The sequence below is a fragment of the Elaeis guineensis genome, chromosome 9 (assembly GCF_000442705.2).
Source record: "Elaeis guineensis isolate ETL-2024a chromosome 9, EG11, whole genome shotgun sequence".
Taxonomy (NCBI): Eukaryota; Viridiplantae; Streptophyta; class Magnoliopsida; order Arecales; family Arecaceae; genus Elaeis; species Elaeis guineensis.
Window position 1 is genome coordinate 78,116,945 of NC_026001.2, and position 7,416 is coordinate 78,124,360.

Sequence of the window (7,416 nt, forward strand, 5' to 3'; positions counted from 1 at the left end):
ACCCGGACTCCTACGGGAGCCGGGTTTCCGCCGCCAAGGTAAAGCTTCACCCGGACTCCTACGGGAGCCGGGTTTCGCCCCAGGTAAAGCTTCACCCGGACTCCTACGGGAGCCGGGTTCCGCCGCCAAGGTAAAACTTCGCCCGGACTCCTACGGGAGCCGGGTTCCGTCGCCAAGGTAAAAGCTTCCCCCGGACTCCTACGGGAGCCGGGTTCCGCCGCCAAGGTAAAACTTCGCCCGGACTCCTACGGGAGCCGGGTTCCGCCGCCAAGGTAAAAGCTTCACCCGGACTCCTAGGGAGCCGGGTTCCGCCGCCAAGGTAAAGCTTCACCCGGACTCCTACGGGAGCCGGGTTCCGCCGCCAGGTAAAGCTTCACCCGGACTCCTACGAGAGCCGGGTTTCCGCCGCCAGGTAAAGCTTCACCCGGACTCCTACGGGAGCCGGGTTCCGCCGCCAAGGTAAAGCTTCACCCGGACTCCTACGGGAGCCGGGTTCCGCCGCCAAGATAAAGCTTCACCCGGACTCCTACGGGGCCTTCCGCCGCCAAGGTAAACTTCACCCGGACTTCTACGGGAGCCGGGTTCCGCCGCCAAGGTAAAACTTCACCCGGACTCCTACGGGAGCCGGGTTTCGCCGCCAAGGTAAAACTTCGCCCGGACTCCTACGGGAGCCGGGTTCCGCCGCCAAGGTAAAGCTTCACCCGGACTCCTACGGGAGCCGGGTTCCGCCGCCAAGGTAAAGCTTCACCCGGACTCCTATGGGAGCTGGGTTCCGCCCCCAAGAAAGACTTCGCCCGGGCTCCTAAGAAAGCCGGGCTCCATCCGCCACTTCGCCAGCAAGGGTTAAAAATGGTGGCGAGACTCGGCCACATGGCGAGATCGGATGGAAGGGAAGAGCCCTCTCCCACGACGACCTCTAAGCCAAACAAGCCGAACAACGAGAAAGGGTCAGCGAACGACAATATTGTTGCTACGCGCGGACAAGGTAATACAGAATGCCTTTTTCTCATTTCTGATATATATGCTACAGGGCCAGGACGGCCAGAAAAAGAGGGACAAAACGACAAGAAAAGAAAAGGGGAGCAGCTACAAAAAGGGGGTGACTACTAAAGAACTCTAAGGAGGTCCTGCTCCCTCTAACACAGGGTGATCACCTCCATCCCCCGACCAGGACTGCCTCAGGGTCTCCACCATTTCCTCCAGTTCTTCCTTCTTTTGCAGCATATCCTGGAGCGCCTGTCGAAGTCGCCGGCTCTCAGCCTCCGCTTCCCGATGCCACTTCCGCAAAACTTCGGACTCCGCCTCTGCGTCCGCGACGGCCTTCCGCTCAAGTCCCAGCTGGATTTTTACTTGTTGAAGCTCAGCTGTCTTCTCCCCAAGGGAGACAGAGATCCCCTCGACGGTGCCTCTCAAGGCTCGAAGCTCTTCGGTGTCTTAGGCGTTCGCAAGCTGCGCCCTGGTAACCAGCTGCTTCTGAAGACGGACTACCTCGTCCGCCGCTCGACGGAATCTCCCCTTGTGCTCCTCTACCTGTCGGCGCCAGCTAGCCCGCTGCACGTCGTGGCTCATTTCGGCGTCTTGAAGCTGCTTCTGGAGGTCGGAAACTTTTTGCGACCATATTTGCTCATCCCGCGCTGTGAGCCGGGATGAGTTTCCTTCCAGCTGGCCGATCCTCCTCTGCGCAGCTGAAAGCTCCATCTTAAGGGCGCTGATCCTGGCTTCTTGAGCCCAAGTTCGGTCATTGGCGCTCTTCTTACATTCCTCAAGCTCTTTTGTGAAGCTCGCCTTCCTCCGACTGTAGTCCATGATCGCCTTCACTTGAATACTCCTGAAGTGGGCGGCCTCGGCAGCGGCCTCGGAGTAGCATTTTTTCGCCTGACGGAGCTCGTCTTCCGACTTCTTCAGCTTCCTCGTCAAGTGGAGGACCTCCTTTTTCAACCGTCGGATAGTGGACTTCAGCGGGACCCCCAGGGGCAAGGGGAGTGCTTCAGCGAGACACTGCCATCGGAAGAGGCAAGCGTCAAAGACCGATCCGTTACAAGAAGAAAGGCCGGAAAGAAGGAGCAGAGGGAGGGAAAAATCATCCACAAAAAGAAATTCGGCTTTATTAATTGATCTTGAAGACAAATGAAAAGGAAGCATGATAACAAAAGAAAGGTACAAGGTCGGAGGTCTCAGACCTCGGGAGCGGGGGGTGGAGAGTTCGGCGCGGGGGGTGCAACTGCTGTAGCGACGGGCGAAGGGCCGGCCTCGTCGTCGGACTCCTCCAAGAATTCGAGGCCGAGATCGGGGTATCTGCTGGCCACCTTCTCCCGGCAAAGCTCAAACCCTTTGGTAAATGCCTCCAGGCCGAACTGGACGTTCAGCTCCCTCATCTCTGTGGAGGCCTTGAACTCCTCCACCGCAAGGGTCCTGGCCTCCGAAACCAGAACCGAAGTTTGCTCGGCCAGATGGGCGACCTCGGCCTCTGCCTTCCTCACCGACTCCTCCAGGCTCCGTCTCTCCGCCTCCCGGGCTTGTCTCTCCTCCTCCCGGGCTTGTCTTTCCTCTTCCCGGTCTTGTCTCTCTCTCGCCAGGGCCTCCCGGAGGGCGGCCACCTCGGCCGTCTTCGCTTGAAGACGAGCAACCTCGTCTTGGCAACGCTCCTCCGCCCGAAGAAGGTCCCTTCTCGTGCGGCCCGACGCCTCGACATAGGCGAAGAGCTGATGCCCGATCTGCAAGGACAGATGGAGAATTACAACAAAGACCGAGTAACTGAGCGAGTAAAAATCCGCTTACCTCAAGAAAAGACCCCAAGGTGTCCCAAGCCCGCTGCTCGGGATCGGCACGGTCGATCCTCTCCACGACATCAGGCAGAATGCAACCGTCGAGCAGCCGACGGATCAAAGCCTTGTCGTTGAAGGGATTCTCCGATCCCCCCTCGGAGCAGACGGACTCGTCTGCAGCAACTCGGTGGCTGCTTGGCCTGCGGGCCACCGATTTTCTCCTCCTCCCCGCGGCAGGCGTCTCCGCGGGGCGGACCTCCGGAATAGGGGCCTCGGTCGGCGGGCTCCCTGGGAGAGCCCGGGGGGCCACTGGTTCGACATCCGAAGGAATGTCGATGGCCGGGGTCGCCTGGACGGGCGCGACCAAGCTCGTCTCTCCCACCTTGGCCCTCTTCGCTGAGCCGGAGGTCGTCGCGCCCTTCCTCTTCTGGGCTCTCATGGACTTGGCGAGCATCCGCGTGGCTTCGGCGTCCATTGCTAAAGAAAATGGAGGGGGGGAGAGAAGAAGAAGAAAAAGAAGCAACATCGATCAGTCCAAAAAAAAAAAAAAAAAAAAAAAAAAAGAAAGAAGAGAGAGAAAAGGAAGAGGAGAGAAAAAATAAATGAAAAGAAGGCGAGAAAAGGTAAATACTTGCTGGATCCTGGGGGCTCAGGCCGATGTTGAAAAGAAGCTGCTTCCTCAGAAGGTTAGGAAGGGAAGGAGCGGGGTAACTCAAAAGCTTCTGGGCGGCCTGGAGGTCGTCCTCTCCCAGGCTGGGAGCCCGGCGGACGGAATCCCTCAGAGCCCCCCAACGGGGCAGACCTAGTTCTAAGGTCGGGCAGTAGACAAAGAGGAATTTCCCCTTCCAGTTGTGAATCGAAGAAGGGGCGCCCTTCAGCAACCCCTTCTTGCCGAACTGGGGGGAAAAGTACCACCAGTCCTTCGCTGAAGGATGGCGTTTGAAGGTGTAGAAATGTCTGAATAAGGAGAGGGATGGCTGGACCTCGGCTATATGGCAGAGAGAGAGAAACCCTATCAAAAACCTAAAGGAATTCGGAGCAACAGAAGCAAGTGAAATATCTAAAAAGCGAAAGAAGGCGGCGACGAAGTTTGGGGGCGGAAGCCGAAGCCCGACACGAAAGGCCTCCTGGTACAGGCAAAAGCGGCCGGGGGGGAGCACTGGCCCTATCAGAGGGGCCAGGAAGCTCCAGGTCGTACTCCGCAGGGACCCCGTATCGAGCCCTTATCAGGAAAAGTTCGTCCGGAGTCGACGAACACGAAATGGCGCCCGGCGCGAAAACCGGGCAAGGCCCTGCCCCGAGCGCAGGTTCATCCGCAGAAACGGGGGCCTGGGGGTTCGAAGCAGAAGAACTCCCAGAACTTACGGAGACAGAGGATTCAGAAGATATTTTTTCTCGGGGAAAAACCTAAAGGGCCCTAGAAAGGCAAATCGAGAGGGAAACGAAGCACCAAAGGTCAACCCAGAGGAAGACACGAAGAGAATGAAAAGACGAAAGATCCCTAGGCGGTGAAAAGAAGGTGGGCACTAACCTATCTTGCTCTGAGGACCCGAGGGACGAGAGACGGAAGGCGCCTACGGCTCGAAAGGGCGTTCGCGAGAGCAGACTCTCGGGGAGATGACAAATGCCAGCGAAAATCAAAAATGGAGTAGGACGCCTGAAGGGGGGAGGACGGGTTTAAATAGACCCTGGGATCCGGCGCCATAATGATCTCGAATCCCTCCAGGCCAGTCCGCGCTCGACACGTGTCCCACTCCCCATGGCAGACGGCTGAAGGCGGCTGGCAGTGGGCAGGGCCATAATTGCGCCGTACCTAGGACAGTGTACCTGCGGGGTCTTCGAAGCATCCCCTCGTACCGCCCCAATTCGAAAAGACTCCGGCACGCGCTCATTTAATGCCAAAATATCTGGGAGCGGCAGGGTGCGGGATTCGAAGGGATGGTTCTGGCTGTACTTCTGTGTACTTCCTTCGTTTGAAATTCAAAACTCGGATGTAGGGGGGACTGGTGTTGGGTATAAAATACCCACAGTCGGAACCCACGGCGGAACCGCCATCAGCAAGCGCAGCTCCGCCCGGACTCCTACGGGAGCCGGGCTCCACCGCCATCAGCAAGCGCAGCTCCGCCCGGACTCCTACGGGAGCCGGGCTCCACCGACGACATCAGCGCTGCTCCGCCCGGACTCCCACGGGAGCCGGGCTCCACCGCCAACATCAAAACAGCTCCGCCCGGACTCCTACGGGAGCCGGGCTCCGCTCTCAATATCAATTGCTGGTAAGCTCAGTCCGGACTCCTACAAGAGCCGGACTTCACCCTTGACTTTGTTTGCAGCGCAGCTCCGCCCGGACTCCTACGGGAGCCGGGCTCCACCGACGACATCAGCGCTGCTCCGCCCGGACTCCCACGGGAGCCGGGCTCCGCCGCCAACATCAAAACAGCTCCGCCCGGACTCCTACGGGAGCCGGACTCCGATCTCAATATCAATTGCTGGTAAGCTCAGTCCGGACTCCTACAAGAGCCGGACTTCACCCTTGACTTTGTTTGCAGCGCAGCTCCGCCCGGACTCCTACGGGAGCCGGGCTCCACCGACGACATCAGCGCTGCTCCGCCCGGACTCCCACGGGAGCCGGGCTCCGCCGCCAACATCAAAACAGCTCCGCCCGGACTCCTACGGGAGCCGGGCTCCGCTCTCAATATCAATTGCTGGTAAGCTCAGTCCGGACTCCTACAAGAGCCGGACTTCACCCTTGACTTTGTTTGCAGCGCAGCTCCGCCCGGACTCCTACGGGAGCCGGGCTCCACCGACGACATCAGCGCTGCTCCGCCCGGACTCCCACGGGAGCCGGGCTCCGCCGCCAACATCAAAACAGCTCCGCCCGGACTCCTACGGGAGCCGGGCTCCGCTCTCAATATCAATTGCTGGTAAGCTCAGTCCGAACTCCTATAAGAGCCGGACTTCACCCTTGACTTTGTTTGCAGCGCAGCTCCGCCCGGACTCCTACGGGAGCCGGGCTCCACCGACGACATCAGCGCTGCTCCGCCCGGACTCCCACGGGAGCCGGGCTCCGCCGCCAACATCAAAACAGCTCCGCCCGGACTCCTACAGGAGCCGGGCACCGCTCTCAATATCAATTGCTGGTAAGCTCAGTCCGGACTCCTACAAGAGTCGGACTTCACCCTTGACTTTGTTTGCAGCGCAGCTCCGCCCGAACTCCTACGGGAGCCGGGCTCCACCGACGACATCAGCGCTGCTCCGCTCGGACTCCCACGGGAGCCGGGCTCCGCCGCCAACATCAAAACAGCTCCGCCCGGACTCCTACGGGAGCCGGGCTCCGCTCTCAATATCAATTGCTGGTAAGCTCAGTCCGGACTCCTACAAGAGCCGGACTTCACCCTTGACTTTGTTTGCAGCGCAGCTCCGCCCGGACTCCTACGGGAGCCGGGCTCCACCGACGACATCAGCGCTGCTCCGCCCGGACTCCCACGGGAGCCGGGCTCCACCGCCAACATCAAAACAGCTCCGCCCGGACTCCTACGGGAGCCGGGCTCCGCTCTCAATATCAATTGCTGGTAAGCTCAGTCCGGACTCCTACAAGAGCCGGACTTCACCCTTGACTTTGTTTGCAGCGCAGCTCCGCCCGGACTCCTACGGGAGCCGGGCTCCACCGACGACATCAGCGCTGCTCCGCCCGGACTCCCACGGGAGCCGGGCTCCGCCGCCAACATCAAAACAGCTCCGCCCGGACTCCTACGGGAGCCGGGCTCCGCTCTCAATATCAATTGCTGGTAAGCTCAGTCCGGACTCCTACAAGAGCCGGACTTCACCCTTGACTTTGTTTGCAGCGCAGCTCCGCCCGGACTCCTACGGGAGCCGGGCTCCACCGACGACATCAGCGCAGCTCCGCCCGGACTCCTACGGGAGCCGGGCTCCGCCGACGACATCAGCGCTGCTCCGCCCGGACTCCTACGGGAGCCGGACTCCACCGCCAACATCAGAACAGCTCCACCCGGACTCCTACGGGAGCCGGGCTCCACTCACGACGGCTCCGACCATTGTCGAGCTTCAATCGACGGATCCACGCCCCCTGACAGGCCCTCAAAATGGCCGCGACCCTGCTCCACCTCCTGTGGCGGACTCCACGCAGTATCATCATTCCCTGACAAGCCGCAGCAGCCGTAGCCACCCTGCTCCACTTCCTGTGGTGGACTCCGCACAGCTCCATTATCCCCCTGGCAGGCCACAGTAACAGCCACGAACCTGCTCTACCTCCTGCGACGGATACCATGCGATTCTCCTGACGACGGACGCTGCTCCACCCCTCATAACGGATTCCACGTGGCAAGTCGAGGTGATATCCACGCGTCTGCTCCATTATCTTTCGCAATCAATTCCCCTGACCATGGGCGGCCCACTACCAGGCGGTTACAAACGTCGCCATCAGCCCGTTGCCTCCCCGCCTATAAAAGGGGGGACTCAGATACGTTATTTCTTAAGCTCATTTTTTTATTTCAAAACTCTGCTAAATTCTCCGTTCGAGCACTCTATTCTTGTTGAGGCAGAGAACTGACTTGAGCGTCGGAGGGTCTTGCCGGAGCAACCCCACCTCCGGTTTAGACTTCCCTTGCAGGTCCCGGCGGCGACCGCGGCTTCC